Here is an 8,157-nt window from a genome sequence, read left to right as displayed (position 1 = left end):
TTGGAATGGTCTGAAGTGCGGAGTGGAAAATGGGTAGAGTGCTGTTCCATAGATAAGCTCCGTGAAACCGTTAGGCTCTATTTGTGGTGCTGATTGCTTGCACCAACACATCTTAAGGTTGCACCACCCATTGCACTGGTTGCGTCTAGCCGATGTTGAGTTTGGGAGGAGACGTTTTTGGCAAATGCAAGAGAAATACACTGTTAGTCCAGGGTTGGGCTCATCCTTGCTAAATGGAGCTGCCCCCATGAATATAGACCAGGGGTAAAGTTTAATGCACTAGACAGAGCTAGTGTACTGAGGCGGCAGGCCTTGGTCGGGAAAACGCGTGTCATTCCAGTACGTAGAACCGGCTGCATATGGATTCATACGAACTGGTATGTCAACCAATTTCATCTTTTTGCCGTCTATTCGTGGTTACTTCCTGTTTTTTCTCAAATGTATTTAACATTTATTTGAAACATCAATCAAAACACTCAACAGCGCTGCACAAGCCATTTATATAAGTTAGTGGACTAGCAAAATCTATTTCATTTCCCAACTCATTATAAGCGATCATTGGATCTGCTGCTATGTCTTTCCTTCATTTTTGTTTGTCTGTGTTTTTCTTTGGTATAACCTTGTCAGCACTTTAAGCAAAGGTGCCGAGAAATGCATGACTGGTAGTACCTAAATAACCAATCGTTATCGGTCCACTTCAATGCCTAGGCAAGGTCGGTTATAGAAAGTGCCTTACTGTGGTATGGCGGCTCTGCCCGGCGGACGATTTCCTTCCGTGCATACTCATTTGACAAAAATTAGATAAATGGAAAACATAACAAAAAGCAATACAGGAACAACAAAAACTGAGAGCAAGCTAGGCACAATCGCGGAAGGCGAGTTGCTCGCCTCTAACCAAGACACAGTTGTCGGACTCAGCACGTGGAGTGCTCGCCATAGCACTCCTCTGCTGAAACTCAGCCGTCTACAGCCAGAAACTCAACACACACAGTTTTCTTCTCCGATGAGGATGCTAAGAAAAAGAATACAAAATCTTATGGGCCGTTGCTCAAAGCGCGCTACCTTGGAGCCAAATTCATTCTAGCTAAGATAGCTAAGAATGAATTGGCCGGTAGACCAAATGAATGCGATGTAGAAGACAAGGTCAGGTATGAGTTTTGAAGTACGAGACCATCATTGCGAAGAAACCTACCGACCACGAATTACACAAAAGTCCTTCGAATCAACTATCGGCTAAGCGTAATCGAGCACAGGATGAGAGCGGGTGTGCTGCCAAGAAAATAAAAAATGTTTAGACGCAGGGGGTTGAGGGCCCTACAACAAGTGCGGCGGCAGCGGCTGCGAGGGTTGCTTGTAGCGAGGTGGTCAGGTATAACCTACAAGTAGCCCTAATAGACTCAAAATCCCATAGTGATAGGGAGGTGCTGGCTCATTAGGGTACCATTGAGGAACGGCCACAAGAATGGTCGTCGGATACCTCATGGCAAACCAAGGATAGTCACTTGTTTTCGAGACGGGAGAAATCTGCCGTGGATGTAGGGTGATCAAGTGTCACAATTAGTTTTTCAAGCGTTTTCTAGAAAGAACGTTGCTAAGGTCATCAACGCCTAGAAAGGGCTCTCGCTTAAGCTCATCTCTGCTTCGGAGATCCCTTGGAGACCCATAGCCCGCATGGAGCAATTTAAGCGAGATCCGAAAGAACCGATATCGAGTTGTAACCGTTGATGAAACCTGGATTCATCATTACCCACCAGAAACTAAGCGACAACCAAAACAATGGATTTCTCTCGGAGAATCTGCTCGAAAAAGGCGGAGACAGTCCCATGGACCGGAAAAGCCATGGCGAAGTTTTTTTGGAATGCGAACGGCGTCATCCTCATGGATCTTTTAGAAAAAGGGAAAACGATCACTGGACAATGCTATAATGCGTTATTGGACTCCTTTCACAAAAAATTGAAGGATAAATCGCCGCATTTTACGAAAAACAAGGTACTGTTTTACCACGATAATGCACTAGCACATTCATCCGGAGTTGTTGCCGCCAAGCGGCGTTATTAGTTGCTGGCGCACCCCCCGTATTCAGCCGATCTGCCTCATTGCGACTTTTTCTTATTCCCTGACATGAAGAAATGGCTCTTGCGGGAAAAATTAGTTCAAACGAAGAAGTTTTACCCGAGACAGAGGCTTATTGTGGAGAATTCGACAAAACCTATTTTTGTAGGGGTTAAAAAATGGAAGCAGCGTTGGGTGAAGTGTATCTTTCTAAAAGGGGAAACAAAATTATTTTTTTGAAAAAAATGGTGCCTTCATTTCTAACACGGTTACTTATTGAACCCCTCTCGTAGACTAGAAGTAGAAATACCTATCTCTCTCTGAATTTTGTCCCTACCTAGCTGCATGGAAGTTAATTCGGTGGCAAGGATGGCTAAAGTCACAGGGACGTCTCAGTGTGGTGCCCTTTCGCCCCTATTATATAAGTGTGGGGATCAGGTAGTGGCATACGCCAATGACTTGGTCTCAGCGGTCTCGGGACCCTTGCCCTCTGTTATGGCTGGGATTTTGGAAAGGAAAGCTGTACTCAGCTGTACCTGAATGTCGTTTTGCGTTTATTTCCCATCTTTTTTTACGTTATTTCCATCGCTACTCAAAGTACAATCAGGTTAAATGAGGTTGGTCTCTGGAGGTGATCTCTCAAGGGACATGGTAACATTTCCGAGAATTCCCCGAACTTCGGACAGATCTCTCCATCCACAAACGGTAATTTGAGAGCCGTGCTAGGGCAATATTTCCAAGTAGGCAGAATTGGAACTCCTACCCTGCACTAAGTAATAGCAATATTTGGGAAAGGGTCTTGGAAAGTAACAGAAATATTTAGGAAAGTGTGCGTTTTGCACTCAGGAATATCTCGATTTATGCACGGAAACATTTAGAAGGGAAACATTTTGTTCATCGAAGAACGGACGGGGAAGAGAGAGGGGCGTACAACATGGGGTCTGTCGCAAAATAATCACTATACCTTATTGTGAGCGGATTCTCTTATAAGGAAAAATTCCAAACGAAGGATAGTACGGCAGGCTAAGGAACTCACCAACTGAAGGAGTAATAAAATTAAGTGGACTCTCCCATCCTTTACTTCACGATTGCATCTAGCTATCTCGAAGGATTTTCATAAAAAATAATTGTACGTAATTGTTCAAGATTATTTCTTGGAAGTATTTTTTGCTGATATTACAAATGAAAGATTTTAATATTATATAAAAGAGAAATTTCGAAAATAAATTAAAATTTGTATCATATTTGAGCGATATCCCTTTTTCAAAACTTGTGTGTTTTTGCTTTTTTTTTTATCGGAAAGTGAAAATAAAAATACATTTAAAATAAATATACTATTATATATTTCATTAAATACCAGTGCTTTTCAATATTCTTTCAACCATATGAGGATGCAAGTTTAAAATAAATTGAATTTTTTTACGAGATATGCATGGTGGTGCAAGCATTCTTCAATATTTGCCTTAGCACATAAGATCTAGTGTTGATTTCCTCTTCAATCTGTTAAAGGAAATGCGATTGGTGGTAATTTCTGTAAATAGTGGGTTTGGGTGCGTTTGAAGTATTATATTGTGTGATCAGTTATGCATTTTTGCATCCTCAGCTATTGTGGAAACTTTGAGATCACGGTGAATTTGGGGATTTATGATATTGTATGGTGCATTTCCGATCATTCTGAGAGTTTTCGATTGGAATCTTTGGAGTATTTCGATGTTTGAGTTAGCTGCGGTGCCCCAGAGTTATATGACATGTGTCCATATAGGTTTTGGGATAGGTGAGTACAGTGAGAGCTTATTTTCGAGGGATACATGGGACTTGCGATTTAACAGCCTTGTGCCTGCGTTTAGCAAATATGTCATGTGAGCTTGCAGTCAAGATGCATTCCGATATATTTTGTAACATTACTTAGGCAACGGCCTTGACTGGGTTTAACATGGTAAACTTCAGGGCTCTATCCTAGTGGCATGTATGGGATTTAGCAATACAAGGCAACAGCCTTGACTGGGCTTAACATGGTAAACTCCAGAGCTCTATTGTTGCCACTTGCTTATCCAAGTCGACACACAGCCCCCTGGATTTGATCCTGTCTTTTCCTTGGCCATCCTGGATAGCTGCTGAGCACCCGCCGGGCAGTGAACGAATGTGTGAGACGAATGTTCCCCAGGAAATTAAATTTTGGTTGTGCGCTGGGTTTGGGACCCACCACGGAAAACAAAAAACAACCAGTGAAGACCGCAAAAGCCTCGGATAATGAACCCCTCAACGCTGACGACCATCGCAAACGCAAACCGGACTAGGATTTATGGATATGCACCTGGAATGGCCGAAACCTAAATAGGGAAGGTGCCTCTATCCAGTTGGCGGAAGCCCTCGAAGAAGTTAAGGCTGATATCACTGCCATCCAGGAGATAAGATGGACATAACAAGGCTGTTTTAAGCAAGCAGGCTGCGATATCTACTACAGCTGCCATGCGGAGTTGCGCGAATTAGGATGCGGATTTGTTGTAAGCGGGAAGCTTCGGTCCCACGTCTCTAGCTTCATACCTGTGAGCGATAGGCTAGCCACAATCCGTATCAGGGCACGGTACTTCAACATTAGCCTGTTTTGCGCGTACGCCCCAACGGAGGAAAAGGAGATGCCATCAAAGACAATTTCCATGCGAGACTCAAGCAAGTATATGACCGCTGCCCAGCCCACGACGTGAAGATAGTACTCGGAGACTTCAACGCAAAGGTTGTGCGAGAATCTGTCTTCGATCACACTCGAGACCCTCCACGAGACCTCATCGAACAATGGTCTAAGACTGATCGACTTCGCTGCGGCGCGAATCATGGTACTTAGTAGCACCAGATTCCAACACCTCAACATCTATAAGGCCACCTGGCTGTCCCATGATCAAAGAACGCGCAACCAAATTGATCATGTTGTGATCGACGGAAGGCATGCTTCATGTGTGCAGGATGTGCGAACGTTCCGTGGGGTGAACATAGACTCTGACCACTATCTTGTCGCAGCCAAGATACGCATGCGGTTATGCAATGGAAAGAACGTGCGCCCCACTACGTAACGAAAGTTAGACGTCGCTAAGCTGCTATCACAACGGACTGCCGAAACTTATTCCGCTCACTTCTCGGAGTTGCTCCTCCCCGATTCTTTACCTGCAGACGCATGCGGACTTTGGGCACATATATCGCGCTCTATGCGAGCTGCCGCTGAAAAAACCATTGGGTTCCAACGTACACCTAAACGAAACCAATGGTACGACGAAGAGATAGCTTCGCGACAGGGAAGAAAGCAGCTTACAAAAGAACTCTGCAGTCAGCTGCAACGCGGGCCGTGCGAGATAACTACAGGGAAAAGAGATCGGAAGAGAGGCGCCTCTTCAGACGCAAGAAACGAGAACAGGAGAAGCGTGAACGTGAGCTGCTAGACGAGTACAGGGGCAGGAATGATGCTCGAAACTTCTATCAACAAATCAAGCGACTGATACAAGGTTTCCAGACCGGAGCATCAGCCTGCAGAGATAAAAACGGAAATCTGGTTATGGATACACAGTCCACAATGGGCATATGGAGGGAACACTTCTGCAATTTACTTGCTGACGATGGCGCACACAATTTCTCCCCAGTAGAAGATGACCCGATACCGCCAATCGACGATAATTTGGACGTTCCACCACCTAGTCATGCCGAAGTCAGAGTTGCCATTCAGCGGCTCAAGAATAACAAAGCGGCTGGCGCTGACGGCTTGCCCCGCTGAATTGTTCAAGACTGGCGGCGATGTACTGATAGGGAGCACGCATCAGCTCATCTGCAAAGTGACCCGACGATCTGCACCAACTAACGGGTATCAATCTTCTAACCATCCCTTACAAGGTCCTGTCTAGCGTCCTATGTGGAAGACTTAAGCCGTTTGCCAACACACTGACTGGGCCTTATCAGTGCGGCTTTAGACGTGGCAAGTTCACTATCGACCAGATCTTCACATCACGCCAAATCCTGGAAAAGATCCATGAAAAGCAAGCCGACACCCATCATCTCTTTTTCGACTATAAAGCTGCGTTCGATAGCCCGATAAGGGAGTTCGGTATACCAGCGAAGCTCATACGGCTTTGCAAAATGACGTTGAGCAACACAACCAGCTCCGTCAAGGTAGGAAATAACCTCTCCGAGCGATTCAATACCGTTCGAGGTTTCAAACATGGCGATCCACGGTCATGCAACCTCTTCAACTTCGTGATGAAAGTGGTGCTCCGAAAAGCAGGTGTTCATCATAATGGCACTATTTTCTACAAATGTGTCCAGCTCCTTGCGTACGCCGATGACATTGACATTATCGACCGCTATAAGCGAGATGTCACGGCTGCGTTTTCTGCTATCGAAAAGGAATCATCACGAGTGGGTCTGGCGGTGAACGAGGGTAAAACGAAGTATATGCTGTCTACAACGCGGAGCACACGGCGTGTAGGAACGCTCGTCATTGCGGACAACTATACCTTCGAAGTTGTGCCATAATTTATGTATCTTGGCACCGCCGTTAACAGCAACAACGATATCAGCCTTGAGATCAAACGGAGAATCACTCTTGCTAATAGGTATTACTATGGGCTAAGTAAGCAATTGAGTAGTCGAGCCCTCCCTCGCATGACCAAACTGACACTTTACAAGACGCTCATGACACCCGTGTTGCTTTATGGCGCAGAGGCATGGGTAGTGTCACAAAGCGATGCAGCCGCTCTTGGGGTGTTCGAGAGAAAAATTCTTTGTAAGATCTTCGGTTCTGTGCGCGTTGGCGAAGACTACCGTTCAAGAATGAACCACGAGCTGTATGAGCTCTACGCCGACATTGACGTAGTTCAACGCATCGCCATCCAACGCCTGCGTTGGCTAGGGCATGTCGTGCGTATGGATGACGATGCTCAGCAAAGAAGGTGTTCGAGTGCGAAGTCCAAAGGAGCCGACGCAGAGGAAGACCATTGCTCCGGTGGAAAAAACCAGGTGGAGGAAGCCCATGCTTGCTTGGTGTACAGAATTGGAGAAGGCGCGTGAGGAGCAAAGGCGCCTGGAAAGAGCTAGTGACTCGGTAACGGGTTGTTATTGCCACCTAAGTAAGTAAGTAAGTAAGTACTATTTTACGCATTTGTTATTCTTGGTGGACTGACAGTCGTTTAGTGCTACATGTTGTGATTGTTTCTTGGATTGTGTCTACGTTTAGTTCACGATATGTGAAATAAACTAACCAGCTTTTGTTATATTTCATAATATTTAGGATTGCATTCACTGTATGAGCTGAAGATTTGTGTTTTTAGCCGTTCCCTATATTTCTATTCCGTATTTGCAGATAGGAGTAATAATTGCTTTATATACCGGGTGAACGATACGAAGTGTTCAATTCACACTGCTTGGATCTGTAAAACAGCTCTTGACATCAACGTCAAAATTGTTTTAATGGCAATTCAATATATTGTTTATAAGCCATCAAAAGCATTTGCGTCTCAGTTTTGTTGATTTTTTTTCTACTGTGATGGAATTTAAACGTAATAGTGTGATTGCGAAAATGACAACCAGCCATTGTTCGTGAGCTCAGTCACCTCAAAGTAAATAAAATGTTTGTGTATCGCACTATAAAACGTTATAATGATACTAGTAGCATTGCAAAACGCTATGGAGGTGGACCAAAAATAACCGCAACAACGCTAGAAATGGTTCGGAAAGTGAAGGTTCGACTTGAACGAAATCCACGTCGAAGTGGAAGAAAAATGGCCAAAGAACTGAAAATATCGCAAGACAGCATCTGACGCATATTGAAAAATGAGCTCAAGGTCAAGGCTTACAAGATCCAAAAAGCACACGAACTTTCACCCCAGCAAAGGAGTTGTCGCGCTTGCACGAACGTGGCGAATTTCCTAACATTGTGTTTTCTGATGAAAAAAATTTTTCCAACTAAGCAGTTTATAAACACTCAAACCGATCGTGTTTACTTGCCCGAACGCTCATACGAGAATTTGAGCCTACGTATGGCCACTCGAAGCAATTTCCCATCGCAAGTAATGGTTTGGGCCGCAGTGACCGATAATGGGCGCTCTCCAATCGTTTTTATCGAGC

The sequence above is a fragment of the Anastrepha obliqua genome, chromosome 6 (assembly GCF_027943255.1).
Source record: "Anastrepha obliqua isolate idAnaObli1 chromosome 6, idAnaObli1_1.0, whole genome shotgun sequence".
Taxonomy (NCBI): Eukaryota; Metazoa; Arthropoda; class Insecta; order Diptera; family Tephritidae; genus Anastrepha; species Anastrepha obliqua.
This window is presented reverse-complemented; position numbering follows the sequence as displayed.